Below are 15,874 nucleotides of genomic sequence, written 5' to 3'. Positions count from 1 at the left end.
GCAGTCCTGTGGCTGCCTGCTATCATCGTTTTCCTGCCACCCCAGGAGAGTGTTGCGGATATGAACCAGATGAATGTCTGTTCAGGTTTCCCAAATGAAACCCCACAGCACACAGCTTGGTCTACGTGAAAATGTAGGACCAGACATCTTACAAGCAGGATGCTGAGGTGTTGATGCCAGAGCCAGGTAAACTATGGTTGTTAGTCAGGTAAATGATGGTTGTTAGTCACCACGTGGTGTTGTGCCTCTGTTTAAAAACAATAACATTGGCCCTATTGCAGTTTATTGCATGTGTAAAATGTATTGTTGTCAACTTTTTTTCAATATGTGTGGTCCTTTGTGGACCGTTTAATTAGCCTAACTGTTTATTGACCTTTTTCAGTTAACTGATTTCCCCTCCAACTACAGGTTGTTTCTTAAAAACCCGTTTGCCTAGCTACCGTTGCTAACCATGATTTATTTATTTACCATGATTCACTCTGAATCGCTCAGGAATGTCTCTCCTTCCTGTACTTTGTAACTAGGCCATCAGCCAAGTTGAACCTTTTTTAATCACCTTGGCAATTAGATCATGGATCTGCAGGCTAAAATTAAATACCCAGTGCCACATAGACTTAGCCTAATTTTAATGCTTATGTCTGAGTTTGGGTTATCAGGTCATATGCCTTATTATGCATAATGTCTTGTCTGTTCTGTTCTAGTGTTGAGTACACTGGTGGTCTATCCATCATCAGGTGAGTAATCATTTTAATACCACACACTCTTCATTTTTAGATCATTAATTATATTCAAGTTCTAGGCTTCTGCTTCTAGGCTACTGCATGTGTTCACAGAGGTTCTACTGATGCCCACTCTGACCGTGGAGCCTTCAGGACGACAAACAGCTCCACTGGCCACCCCACCACAGCTGTTATTGTTTTGTTGCTGAGCTGAGGAGCGTCGCGCAGCATGGTTAAAAAAAGATCTGTACATATTAGTGCTCTTCTATCAGGGAGGGAGTGTTTGTTGCTGGGCTGAGAAGCATCGTGCAGCATGGTTAAAAAAAGATCTGTACATATTAGTGCTCTTCTATCAGGGAGGGAGTGTTTGTTTGCGCTAACTTCTTCTGTCATTGTAATATCGAAGGACAAGTGGCTAAAAATGTTTGTCAAAGCAATGTATTCCTCTGTCTCTCCCTCTTTCCATGTCTCTGCCCATAAACAGTCCTCCCTTGTCAAGTTGGGTATCAAAGCTCCTCTGACCTATTGACACTTAGCTCATCTGAGCCCCATTCCCGAACTTACAATTCAAAATAAACTCAGCAAAAAATAAATGTCCTCTCACTGTCAACTGTGTTTATTTTCAGCAAACTTAACATGTGTACATAGTTATATGAACATAACAAGATTCAACAACTGAGACATACACTGAACAAGTTCCACAGACATGTGACTAACAGAAAAGGGGGGGGTCAAAATCAAAAGTAACAGTCAGTATCTGGTGTGGCCACCAGCTGCATTAAGTACTGCAGTGCATCTCCTCCTCATGGACTGCACCAGATTTGCCAGTTCTTGCTGTGAGATGTTACCCAACTCTTCCACCAAGGCACCTGCAAGTTCCCGGACATTTCTGGGGGGAATGGCCCTAGACCTCACCCTCCGATCCAACAGGACCCAGATGTGTTCAATGCGATTGAGATCTGGGCTCTGGCCATGGCAGAACACTGACATTCCTGTCTTGCAGGAAACCAAGCACAGAATGAAAATGCCAATGGAGCCACGGAGAGGATCAGGAAGGTGCCAAAGCAGGTGAGCAGTATCAGAGACAGGTCTGGATGAAGGCAGCATGAGAGAGATCAGGATACAAAGTGAACGGTAAAGAGTGGCAGTTTTTACATCAGAATAATGAATATGATTTCAGACCAACAATGAGGAATGAAAACCTATGGCAATTGGTAAACTAAACGTTCAGGTGATATAGTATGAACTCACTGTCTAGTGTGATGCTGATCTCCTGGCTGCTCCTCCTGGCCCTGCTTGCTCTGGCCACACAGCTGTAGGTCCCCATGTGACACCTAGAAGCCCTCGCTATGCTGTACATCCCACTGACAGAGTCCCTGGCCACTGGCCAGCCGTCCCTCAGGAAGGAGAATGTTACAACCACTGTGGTCCAGTTATGGTCAGTATCAGGGTGACTATGTAGACTGTGGTTACCATGATGTTGGCTCAGTTTGCAGTTGCTAAGCTGGGCCTTACAGGTGAGGTTGAAAGCCCCTCCCTCTTTGTCCACGGTCGAAGGAAATGCTGACAAAGTCACTGATGTGAAGAGCTCTGGAGAGGATATTGACTATACAGATTGATTAGAGGAGGAATTTGAGAAAAATATAGATTGCAAAGAAGTAGAGAAGTGAAATATATTCCAATTGTCACTGACAAGAGCTAGAGTAATGAGTGGGGCTTGTCAAGTAATCTATGAAAAAGAGCATGACACCACATGCAAGACAACCATTGCTCATGTGCTACTCTCCTCACTCACCAATGACATTAACAGAGACTGCCTGGCTGTATTGGGTGTAGAAGACCGGCTGTCCTCTCCCTGCTCTGCACCAGTACTGGCCTGTGTGTGTGATAGAGGCATGCCACAGTTGGTAGACTGCCCCACATCTGCTCCACAGGGCCAGTGTCCTGCCTAATATAGTGTTATGAGCATTAGTTTGTTCCACTTGTTAGTACATTCCAGTACATGTACACAGTTATCCAGTGCCATGTTTTACTATCATCACTCAGGGAGTGATGGATACAACAAGTAGCCTAACACTCACATTCTATTAGATTGAACTGAAATCTATCACACCTCCCGACCTCCAATATACACCATCAGAGAAGCAACATAAAGAGGGAGCCGGAGGTCACAAGGCTCCATCTTTAAGGCTCTCCTGGCGGATGGTTGGCCACCCTTCATAGCTTATAAAATATTGCAGCATTAAGCCTATAATTACAGTTGTGGCCAAAGGTTTTGAGATTGACACAAATATAAATTTTCACAAAGTTTGCTGCTTCAGTGTCTTTAGATATTTTTGTCAGATGTTACTATGGAATACTGAAGTATAATTACAAGCATTTCATAAGTGTCAAAGGCTTTTATTGACAATTACATGAAGTTGATGCAGAGTCAATATTTGCAGTGTTGACCCTTCTTTTTCAAGACCCCTGCAATCCATCCTGGCATGCTGTCAATTAACTTCTGGGCCACATCCTGACTGATGGCAGCCCATTCTTGCGTAATCAATGCTTGGAGAGAATTGGAGAGCTTGTCAGAATTTGTGGGTTTTTTGTTTGTTCACCCGCCTCTTGAGGATTGACCACAAGTTCTCAATTGGATTAAGGTCTGGGGAGTTTCCTGGCCATGGAAACCGATGAATCGATGTTTTGTTCCCCGAGCCACTTAGTTATCACTTTTGCCTTATGGCAAGGTGCTCCATCATGCTGGAAAAGGCATTGTTCGTCACCAAACTGTTCCTGGATGGTTGGGAGAAGTTGCTATTGGAGGATGTGTTGGTACCATTCTTTATTCATGACTGTGTTCTTAGGCAAAATTGTGAGTGAGCCCACTCCCTTGGCTGAGAAGCAACCCCACACATGAATGGTCTCTGGAAAGCTTTACTGTTGGCATGACACAGGACTGATGGTAGCACTCACCTTGTCTTCTCCGGATCCTCAAACAATCGGAAAGGGGATTCATCAGAGAAAATGACTTTACCCCAGTCCTCAGCAGTCCAATCCCTGTACCTTTTGCAGAATATCAGTCTGTCCCTAATGTTGTTCCTGGAGAGAAGTGGCTTCTTTGCTGCCCTTCTTGACACCAGGCCATCCTCCAAAAGTCTTCACCTCACTGTGCGTGCAGATGCACTCACACCTGCCTGCTGCCATTCATGAGCAAGCTCTGTACTGGTGGTGCCCCGATCCCGCAGCTGAATCAACTTTAGGAGACGGTCCTGGCGTTTGCTGGACTTTCTTGGGAGCCCTGAAGCCTTCTTCACAACAATTGAACCACTCTCCTTGAAGTTCTTGATGATCCAATAAATGGTTGATTTAGGTGCAATCTTACTGGCATTAATATCCTTGCCTGTGAAGACCTTTTTGTGCAAAGCAATGATGACGGCATGTGTTTCCTTGCAGGTAAGCATGATTGACAGAGGAAGAACAATGATTCCAAGCACCACCCTCCTTTTGAAGCTTCCAGTCTGTTATTCGAACTCAATCAGCATGACAGAGTTATCTCCAGCCTTGTCCTCGTCAACACTCACACCTGTGTTAACGAGAGAATCACTGACATGATGTCAGCTGATCCTTTTGTGGCAGGGCTGAATGGCAGTGGAAATGTTTTTGGGGGATTCAGTTCATTTGCATGGCAAAGAGGGACTTTGCAATTAATTGCAATTCATCTGATCACTCTTCATAACATTCTGGAGTATATGCAAATTGCCACCATACAAACTGAGGCAGCAGACTTTGAAAATTCATATTTGTGTCATTCTCTAATCTTTTGGCCACAACTGTACAACCAAATACTTTATATTTCTTCATAAAATAATTTAGTCATTCAATGAATCAGGGATCAAATGGATTTATGAGGCTAATTCAAAGCAAGGTAACTAAGACGTGTTTATCTATAACCTTGTAAGGCTAAATATTTTGGTTTCAGTGATCTATTGACAGCATGGGAGATATTTGTCAACTAGGCTATTCCAAGAATATATTTTACAGTTGTCAGAATGACATAGCCAATGTTGAACAGAGGGGAATTCCAGCTTTCCACACAGATTTATTTTTCGGCTCCCAATATTCAGCGCTGTAGAGACGGTTTGATTTATTAAAGATGGAATCTGCAGTAGGGGGAAACTGCTCCAATGGCCGCCCTTCCACCGTTCCTATCATTTTTGTTGATGAGCTGAGGAGCGTTACACAGCATGTTAAAGATTTTTTACAGATTCCAGCTTTAAGGCACCAGTTCATCAACTGCTTGTCGGTCATTTGCATTTTGAGTATCGGTGACATTAATACATGATAATGTTAAATAGATAACTGCCGAGATAACTAGCCAGGCTTCACGATATGTAGTTAGTTGTTATGTAGTTATCTAATTAGTCTGTTGTCTATCATTATTTTATAGGCTAGGCCTACCTGCTGCAATGTCTCTCTCTCTCTACTCTGGCCGACTCACACTGGCACACATGCAGGTGATGCGCAGAGCCGCACATCATAACTTTTCCAGGATTTTCATGACTGTACAAACCCTGTTTGCTGACCAAAATGTGCGTTAACTGTGTAAATAACTCACTAATTAGCACTGAATATCAACACTTGCACACACTGATACACACAGCTCTTTGCTTTGATCTCAACAGCTCACAACCCGGGATGATTGAAAGACTGCTCCTACCTGTTATTTCAATACAATCCTACTCTATGCAGTCTGCAGAAATGGGGAGAACAGCAATACATCACATTCAGGGGGGACAATGATCCAACTCTGATCCAATTGTAATTGTTTGATATTGCAATGTTTTTTGTGTGATTGTTTTACCTGTCCATTCGGACATCTCAAATCTATATTCTTCTTGTCCAACTTTATTTTTTTTTTTACAAGAGTTAATGTCAAGCCCTGTAGAAGGATGGAGAGACATGCCATATTTACAGTCTTTACTAGTAAGAGCCCATGTGCGAACTGCAGAGCCATTGTAGGTTTATGTAACCTCCAGCCTTCAAGGCACGCAAGCCTGGGTCTCGCCTGATGTTGGCGGCTGACACAGAAGTGTGAAGACAGGGGACGTGGCTGGGAGGCGGGTTCCTCATGGTGGGGGTGCCATATGGTGAACAAAGAGACTGTCTGTTCCCTGGTTTGAGTGTTTGCTGTCAAACTAGCAATTACGAGTAGGGGAGTTTTGAACAGGTTTTCGATTGCATTCGCTAAAATAAACCCTACCCTAATACTTTGATAAATGTTGTTACCACATTAAATGATGTAGTAAGTAACCATGTGTCAGTTGTGACCGGTTGTGATGCTTCAGGGAGTCAATCAATTCAGTTTCTTTGCTCACACAGCTTGGCCTACAGGACATGAGTAACTCACACAGCTTGGCCTACAGGACATGAGTAACTACACTGACATGAGTAACTCTCACAGCTTGGCCTACAGGACATGAGTAACTACACTGACATGAGTAACTCACACAGCTTGGCCTACAGGGCATGAGTAACTACAGGACATGAGTAACTCACACAGCTTGGCCTACAGGACATGAGTAACTACAGGACATGAGTAACTACAGGACATGAGTAACTCACACAGCTTGGCCTACAGGACATGAGTGACTACAGGACATGAGTAACTCACACAGCTTGGCCTACAGGACATGAGTAACTACACTGGCATGAGTAACTCACACAGCTTGGCCTACAGGACATGAGTGACTACACTGACATGAGTAACTCACACAGCTTGGCCTACAGGACATGAGTAACTCACACAGCTTGGCCTACAGGGCATGATTAACTACACTGACATGAGTAACTCACACAGCTTGGCCTACAGGACATGAGTAACTCACACAGCTTGGCCTACAGGGCATGAGTGACTACAGGACATGAGTAACTCACACAGCTTGGCCTACAGGACATGAGTAACTACAGGACATGAGTAACTTCAGGACATGAGTAACTCACACAGCTTGGCCTACAGGGCATGAGTAACTACACTGACATGAGTGACTCACACAGCTTGGCCTACAGGACATGAGTAACTCACACAGCTTGGCCTACAGGGCATGAGTGACTACAGGACATGAGTAACTCACACAGCTTGGCCTACAGGACATGAGTAACTACAGGACATGAGTAACTTCAGGACATGAGTAACTCACACAGCTTGGCCTACAGGACATGAGTAACTACACTGACATGAGTAACTCACACAGCTTGGCCTACAGGACATGAATAACTACACTGACATGAGTAACTCACACAGCTTGGCCTACAGGACATGAGTAACTACACTGACATGAGTAACTCACACAGCTTGGCCTACAGGACATGAGTAACTCACACAGCTTTGCCTACAGGGCATGAGTAACTCACACAGCTTGGCCTACAGGACATGAGTAACTACAGGACATGAGTAACTACAGGACATGAGTAACTTCAGGACATGAGTAACTCACACAGCTTGGCCTACAGGGCATGAGTAACTACACTGACATGAGTGACTCACACAGCTTGGCCTACAGGACATGAGTAACTCACACAGCTTGGCCTACAGGGCATGAGTGACTACAGGACATGAGTAACTCACACAGCTTGGCCTACAGGACATGAGTAACTACAGGACATGAGTAACTTCAGGACATGAGTAACTCACACAGCTTGGCCTACAGGACATGAGTAACTACACTGACATGAGTAACTCACACAGCTTGGCCTACAGAACATGAATAACTACACTGACATGAGTAACTCACACAGCTTGGCCTACAGGACATGAGTAACTACACTGACATGAGTAACTCACACAGCTTGGCCTACAGGACATGAGTAACTCACACAGCTTTGCCTACAGGGCATGAGTAACTCACACAGCTTGGCCTACAGGACATGAGTAACTACAGGACATGAGTAACTACAGGACATGAGTAACTTCAGGACATGAGTAACTCACACAGCTTGGCCTACAGGGCATGAGTAACTACACTGACATGAGTGACTCACACAGCTTGGCCTACAGGACATGAGTAACTCACACAGCTTGGCCTACAGGACATGAGTAACTCACACAGCTTGGCCTACAGGACATGAGTAACTACAGGACATGAGTAACTCACACAGCTTGGCCTACATGACATGAGTGACTACAGGACATGAGTAACTCTTACTGCTTATGATAACTTGAGTAAAGAGTTAAACCTTTTTTTAGTTGTCATGTTTTTCATAATTTTCCAGGATTGATGGACGTGCTTCAGTCTGTAACCTTTATAAAGTCATATGGGGTGAGAGAAGGGACAGGGAGGCAGAGAGACTTGTGAAGTAGAGAAAGAGAGTGATTTGAGAGAGGGAAAACAGATGGGAAGATTGCATTTTGGAGAGAAACAGAGCGAGAGTGGAGGAGTGCAAGGCAAATCTTTTTTTGTGTGTGTCTGGATAGAAGGGAGCCTCTTTATACCCCTCACAGCGTGAGCTTGGCCTGGGCTGCGGCCCAGTCTCGTCTGCACAGCAGGGTCCTTTCCTGAGCAGGCTGCCCAGGGGAGGGGCACCTGCTCCAGGCCCAAACACTGGCTGAGAGAAGGGTCTGGAGGGTGGGGCGGAGGGACGAGGGGATGGAAAGACACTCAACAGTTCCAGGAAATAGTCGTGCTGGATTTATGAAACTCTCAGGTATCAGAGCAACGCTCCTGAAAGAAAATATGTCTTCTTGCTCTCCCTGCGGATGAGAGGATAGGAGGACGAAGACACCCGTCTCGGTGTGAAATAAGACGTTTCTGTGGAGAGCAGGAGGCAGAAGTTATGGTTGGACCCGACCTGCAGGCGCTGGTTACTACCAACACAAACCCACAGTTTATGGATTGGCTAAGCCTCCGACTGAGGCAATATTTTCCGCCGGTTTGGTTGGGTTGAATAAACACAACGTGTTTGATGTTTATCAAACACTCAGTCATCCCAGCAGACGTGAGGGATAACTTAATCATCTGATATATGGAGAATACACTGACACCCAAGGCCTGTCCCGTATGCCTGAGATGGGCAATATTCAACGACCAACTCCACTGCCAGTACTGTCAAATCCCCAATGGCGAAAATGGAGTGAAATGTCTGTTTTGGATGAGCTTCAGTTTAACCCTCCATTTCTGTCATTTTGCTGTAAGTTTGGGATCCGTGGAGCACATTCCCACATGAACCCTACATTCGTCCCAAGAGCATGCCAATATGTTTTTCTTTGTACAGCGTCTCTGTCTGTCAAATATGCTGTATCTCTACTGTAACGTCTTGTCCGAGAGCCCAGTTGGACTAAGAAGGTCTCAGAGACCGACTAGTTGTCTGTGGATGTAAAGGTCTCAAGGTGGATGGCTATTACATTAACTTCACAGAAGAAGCGCCCCCCCACGGAGTGACCGCACAGGTAGCTGGGTAATAACTGCGGTGGGAACGTCACGCTCCGAGGTAACCCAGGTAAATGGAAACACATGGTGGAAAAACCCGAGACTTCAGGAGAGGCTCCCAACCATACAGACAGAACGGCCAGGACGCACATTCAGATGGCTAGAACAGTTCTGAAGTCCACAACAATTTCCACAGTTCACCCATATCGCCATGAAAGTGAATGCGTCATTTGTTGACATCACATAATTATTGTAGACTTATTGTGGATAGCGATCTGTCAAAACAAACTTTAATTGGTTTGGGATGTCTCCAGAGGGTGTTGTTGCTGTGTATGTTGATAAAAGTACCATGGAAAAGGGTGTTTGCCCATCAGCCAACCAATCCAACGAGCTACTACTCACCAATGTTTCTCATCATCAGTGTTTTAGGGGTCAGGTGTTACCAATATGTCACTTAGTTACAGGACTTACCAGCTCCCTCCTTAACCCCTGTGTAGGTCCACTCTCTCTGCGGATTTGAGATTCCCCTTCACTAAGTTACATTTAGGCCTTTCTGAATACTAACCGAGAGAACATTTAGGGACTGTACTCTATTTATAATGAATGATAACTGAAGTGACCCTCCACTATACCCATAATAACAATTAAAACATAGTGGATAGCAGAGAACATGCCTATCGTTTACCCTCCTAGGACAGACTAGAGCCTTAGATGCAGTTTTAGAAACTGTTTTTTCTTTTGTAAGCATTACATGGCAAAGTGCCAGAAAGTTGTGATTCGCAGACCACCGCTGACAAGGGTAGGGGTGAAAAGATCTCCATTCTAATAAAAGCACGGCAGGAATCTATCATCTTCTTTGCAGTCTGAGAAACTAGACTTTAAGAAAGAGGATAGTCTAAGTTTGGAACAGTGCTAAAGTTGTCCAACTGTAAACATGGAACGCAACAAAACCATCTGAAGTATCAGATCATACATGAAATCAAGAAAACGTCATTTGTTTTTTTAACACAGAAGCCGCCCGCATATCATCAAGTAGGCCTACAGTATATGCACTTGTAAATCTACAAATGTATTCTATTTTATTCCATGATATTGTTATCACAAAATAGATTTGTGTTTACTGTGATTAGGGCATAAGAGCATTTGTTAGGTTAAATTAACTAGGCATGCATGGCTCACCGCATGATTCTCAAACCAAAGACTGGCCAAACTCATGTTTCTAAAAGAGAATTCAAAGGCATTGTAGAATGACTCTGTAGCCTAATAAGACATTTTTCATTAGCATGTCACAAATGCTTCAGAATTGATTTCTTAAATGGTGGCTTTAGCTATATCACTGGACAATATTTTCGTACACCTCATTGCCTTTTATAGAATTCTGTTGGCTGGGAGTCTCTGACTACCAAACGGGCCCAACATTGGCTGCTATTTGTATGTAAAACAGTTCTCCAGAAACTTCCTAGCTACCTCACTTCTTAATTGGAAATAAAGCCACCAGACTTGCTCTCAAGACTGAATAGTTCTAGAGGTTCCTCTGGTCTCCACAGAGTTGGGGAAGATTGCCTTTAGTTATTGTGCCCTTAGCGCATGGAAGGACATGCAGCCCACTTTGAGGCTTGACTCTCTGGTCTCGAAGGGTCAGGTTGGGACTTTCATGAGGAATGTGGTGAAGGACAAATGCACTTGTTTTGATTGATTGTGTAATTTTATCTGCTGCTTTTGAATTTGATTTGTTGAAATGTGAAATTGTAAATTGATTGTGTTGTTTTGATTCTGATTATGTTGATTTATTGTTCCCAGGGCAACCTTCAAAATGAAACCCTGGTTTCAATGGGTTTCCCCTGGTTAAATAAAGGTAAAATAAATAATAATAATATAGCCTAAATTATTATTTTTCTTTCTTAGGCTACCCAGCTTGCTCCTGACTGATTTAGAGTTAGTGTATTGTTTTATAGCCTGTTGACATTTTAGACATCAATTGACAGTGACAGAATTGCACATTACTTCAAAGTAACATTTTTGTCTCCTCTGCAATAGGTTGTAGTGCATCCTCTGAATGTCATAGAGACAAACCAAAGATGTCCCATATGCATCATAGTCATGAATTTCCCCCTCATTTTACAGTTTGTTTAAAACATAAAGTATTGCAAACTAAAGTGTCGTTATAGATCGCAGTGTATAATAAGGTCCACAAAAGCTAACAAGAGGTAGGCCTATGCTTTAGCTATTTTCTTTAGTAGCCTAAAGTCAAATTAAAATCAAGACTGTTTAAATGAATTAGGCCTCCTCAAATTAGCATTTCACCACCCATGCACTGTCCATGCTACCACTTCATAGTAATGTCAGTTATGTAAATTAGTCAAATCTGGCTTATTGTGAGGTCAATAGCTCTGACAAATAGCTTCACTATGGCCAACAAAATATTTTGTTTCATTTAAAATAAATTATAGCTGTAGCAAGCTTAACTCCAGTCCTCCTTCTCGTCTTCGCGCTCTCCCTCCTAAACGGAACAGAACATCAGTAGGCCTAGTCTGTGCGCACAGATATTGAATTTTTTTAAATGTATTTTTTACAAATTACATTTTTTCCGGAAGAAGCCTTTGGCTGAATTTCAAACAGATTCAACCACAAAGACCTGGGAGGTTTTCCAATGCTTCACAAAGAAGGGCACCTATTGGTATATGTGTAAAAAAAACATTTAAAAAAGCACATTGAATATTCTTTTGAGCATGGTGAAGTTATTAATTACAGTTTGGATGGTGTATCAATACACTCAGTCACTACGAAGATACAGGTATCCTTCCTAACTCAGTTTCCAGAGAGGAAGGAATGTGTCACACCCTGACCATAGTTTGCTTTGTATGTTTCTATGTTTTGTTTGGTCAGGGTGTGATCTGAGTGGGCATTCTATGTTGGATGTCTAGTTTGTCTGTTTCTGTGTTTGGGCCTGATATGGTTCTCAATCAGAGGCAGGTGTTAGTCATTGTCTCTGATTGGGAACCATATTTAGGTAGCCTGTTTTGTGTTGGGTTTTGTTGGCGGTTGTTTCCTGCCTTTGTGTTTGTTGCACCAGATAGGGCTGTTTCGGTTTTGCCACGTTTATTGTTTTGTATTATGTTCATGTTGAGTTTTCCTATATTGAAAACATGAACTATAACCACGCTGCGTTCCAGAACCACCCACCAAAACAGGACCAAGCGGCGTGGTAACGGGCAACAGCAACAGCGGCGCAAAGAGGAATGGACATGGGAGGACGAATTGGACGGTAAAGGACCCTGGGCACAACCAGGAGAATATCGCCGCCCCAAAGAAGAGCTGTAGGCAGCGAAGGCGGAGAGGCGCTGGTATGAGGAGGCAGCACGGCGGTGTGGATGGAAGCCCGAGAGTCAGCCCGAAAAATATCTTGGGGGAGGAACACAGGGTGTATGGCGAAGCCAGGTAGGAGACCTGCGCCAACTTCCTGTGCTTACCGGGTGGCGAGAGAGACCGGGCAGGCACCGTGTTATGCTGTGGAGCGCACGGTGTCCCCAGTGCGGTGTCGTACATACCAGCTCCTCGTATCGGCCGGGCTAGAGTGGGCATCGAGCCAGGTGCCATGAAGCCGGCTCTACGTATCTGGTCTCCAGTGCGTCTCCTTGGGCCGGCGTACATGGCACCAGCCTTGCGCATGGTGTCCCCGTTTCGCCTGCACAGCCCAGTGCGGGCTATTCCACCTCGCCGCACTGGCAGGGCGACCGGGAGCATTCAACCAGGTAAGGTTGGGCAGGCTCGGTGCTCAAGAGCTCCAGTGCGCCTGCACGGTCCGGTCTATCCAGTACCACCTCCATGCACCAGCCCTCCAGTGGCAGCCCCCGCACCAGGCTGTCTCTTCGTCTCATCCCTACAGGTGCTCCCGCCCATCCATTGCTGCCGGAGCCTTCCTCCTCTCCAGCGCTGCCAGAGTCTCCCGCCTGTCCAGCGCTGCCAGAGCTCCGCCCCTCAGTCCAGAGGCGCCAGGGCCCCTCAGTCCAGAGGCGCCAGAGCCCCTCAGTCCAGAGGCGCCAGAGCTCCTCTGTCCAGCGCTGCCAGAGCCTTTCTCCTCTCCAGCGTTGCCGGAGTTGTCCGTCTGCCCAGCACGGCCTGAGCTGCCCGTCTGTCCAGAGCTGCTAGAGTCTCCCGTCTGTCATGAGCCGCCAGAGTGTCCCGTCTATCATGAGCCGCCAGAGTCTCCCGTCTGTCATGAGCCGCCAGAGTCTCCTGTCTGTCATGAGCCGCCAGAGTCTCCCGTCTGTCATGAGCCGCCAAGGTCTCCCGTCTGTCATGAGCCGCCAGAGTCTCCCGTCTGTCATGAGCCGCCAGAGTCTCCCGTCTGTCATGAGCCGCCAGAGTCTCCCGTCTGTCATGAGCCGCCAGAGTCTCCCGTCTGTCATGAGCCGCCAGAGTCTCCCGTCTGTCATGAGCCGCCAGAGTCTCCCGTCTGTCATGAGCCGCCAGAGTCTCCCGTCTGTCATGAGCCGCCAGAGTCTCCCGTCTGTCATGAGCCGCCAGAGTCGCCAGTCAGCCAGGATCCGCCAGAGTCGCCAGTCAGCCAGGTTCCGCCAGAGTCGTCAGCCAGTACGGAGCTGCCCCTCTGTCCCGAGCTGCCCCTCTGTCCCGAGCTGCCCCTCTGTCCCGAGCTGCCCATCTGTCCCGAGCTGCCCATCTGTCCCGAGCTGCCCATCTGTCCCGAGCTGCCCCTCTGTCCCGAGCTGCCCCTCAGTCCAGTGGGGTCATTTAGAAGGGTCACCGTGGTTAGGAGGCCACGGAGGAGGACAATGAGGTGGACTAAGACTATGGTGAGGTGGGGGCTACGTCCAGCACCAGAGCCGCCACCAAGGACAGATGCCCACCCAGACCCTCCCCAATAGGTTCAGGTTTTGCGGCCAGAGTCCGCACCTTTGGGTACTGTCACACCCTGACCATAGTTTGCTTTGTATGTTTCTATGTTTTGTTTGGTCAGGGTGATCTGAGTGGGCATTCTATGTTGGATGTCTAGTTTGTCTGTTTCTGTGTTTGGGCCTGATATGGTTCTCAATCAGAGGCAGGTGTTAGTCATTGTCTCTGATTGGGAACCATATTTAGGTAGCCTGTTTTGTGTTGGGTTTTGTTGGCGGTTGTTTCCTGCCTTTGTGTTTGTTGCACCAGATAGGGCTGTTTCGGTTTTGCCACGTTTATTGTTTTGTATTACGTTCATGTTGAGTTTTCCTATATTGAAAACATGAACTATAACCACGCTGCGTTCCAGAACCACCCACCAAAACAGGACCAAGCGGCGTGGTAACGGGCAACAGCAACAGCGGCGCAAAGAGGAATGGACATGGGAGGACGAATTGGACGGTAAAGGACCCTGGGCACAACCAGGAGAATATCGCCGCCCAAAGAAGAGCTGTAGGCAGCGAAGGCGGAGAGGCGCTGGTATGAGGAGGCAGCACGGCGGTGTGGATGGAAGCCCGAGAGTCAGCCCGAAAAATATCTTGGGGGAGGAACACAGGGTGTATGGCGAAGCCAGGTAGGAGACCTGCGCCAACTTCCTGTGCTTACCGGGTGGCGAGAGAGACCGGGCAGGCACCGTGTTATGCTGTGGAGCGCACGGTGTCCCCAGTGCGGGTGCATAGCCCGGTGTCGTACATACCAGCTCCTCGTATCGGCCGGGCTAGAGTGAGCATCGAGCCAGGTGCCATGAAGCCGGCTCTACGTATCTGGTCTCCAGTGCGTCTCCTTGGGCCGGCGTACATGGCACCAGCCTTGCGCATGGTGTCCCCGTTTCGCCTGCACAGCCACAGCCTATTCCACCTCGCCGCACTGGCAGGGCGACCGGGAGCATTCAACCAGGTAAGGTTGGGCAGGCTCGGTGCTCAAGAGCTCCAGTGCGCCTGCACGGTCCGGTCTATCCAGTACCACCTCCACGCACCAGCCCTCCAGTGGCAGCCCCCCGCACCAGGCTGTCTCTTGGTATCATCCCTACAGGTGCTCCCGCCCATCCAGTGCTGCCGGAGCCTTCCTCCTCTCCAGTGCTGCCGGAGTCTCCCGCCTGTCCAGCGCTGCCAGAGCTTCCGCCCCTCAGTCCAGAGGCGCCGGAGCCCCTCAGTCCAGAGGCGCCAGAGCCCCTCAGTCCAGAGGCGCCAGAGCCCCTCAGTCCAGAGGCGCCAGAGCTCCTCTGTCCAGCGCTGCCAGAGCCTTTCTCCTCTCCAGCGTTGCCGGAGTTGTCCGTCTGCCCAGCACGGCCTGAGCTGCCCGTCTGTCCAGAGCTGCTAGAGTCTCCCGTCTGTCATGAGCCGCCATAGTCTCCCGTCTGTCATGAGCCGCCAGAGTCTCCCGTCTGTCATGAGCCGCCAGAGTTTCTCGTCTGTCATGAGCCGCCAGAGTCTCCCGTCTGTCATGAGCCGCCAGAGTCTCCCGTCTGTCATGAGCCGCCAGAGTCTCCCGTCTGTCATGAGCCGCCAGAGTCTCCCATCTGTCATGAGCCGCCAGAGTCTCCCGTCTGTCATGAGCCGCCAGAGTCTCCCGTCTGTCATGAGCCACCAGAGTCGCCAGTCAGCCAGGATCCGCCAGAGTCGCCAGTCAGCCAGGTTCCGCCAGAGTCGTCAGCCAGTACGGAGCTGCCCCTCTGTCCCGAGCTGCCCCTCTGTCCCGAGCTGCCCCTCTGTCCCGAGCTGCCCCTCTGTCCCGAGCTGCCCCTCTGTCCCGAGCTGCCCATCTGTCCCGAGCTGCCCCTCTGTCCCGAGCTGC

At 47.5% G+C, this 15,874-nt stretch overlaps 1 long non-coding RNA gene across 2 annotated transcripts; it reads left to right on the top strand.

Moving 5' to 3' along the window:
* Positions 1-28: 28 nt before the first annotated feature.
* LOC112237846 lies at positions 29-1,298 on the top strand. 2 transcript variants are annotated; one of them, XR_002951495.2, is made up of 3 exons: positions 29-186; positions 702-734; positions 834-1,298. It is a non-coding gene; the product is annotated as an uncharacterized LOC112237846 (long non-coding RNA). The 2 variants fall into 2 exon arrangements; XR_002951494.2 differs by having other exon boundaries at positions 814-1,298.
* The last annotated feature ends 14,576 nt before the right edge of the window (positions 1,299-15,874 follow it).

This window comes from Oncorhynchus tshawytscha, linkage group LG23, assembly GCF_018296145.1.
Source record: "Oncorhynchus tshawytscha isolate Ot180627B linkage group LG23, Otsh_v2.0, whole genome shotgun sequence".
NCBI classification, from domain to species: domain Eukaryota; kingdom Metazoa; phylum Chordata; class Actinopteri; order Salmoniformes; family Salmonidae; genus Oncorhynchus; species Oncorhynchus tshawytscha.
This window is presented reverse-complemented; position numbering and strand designations above follow the sequence as displayed.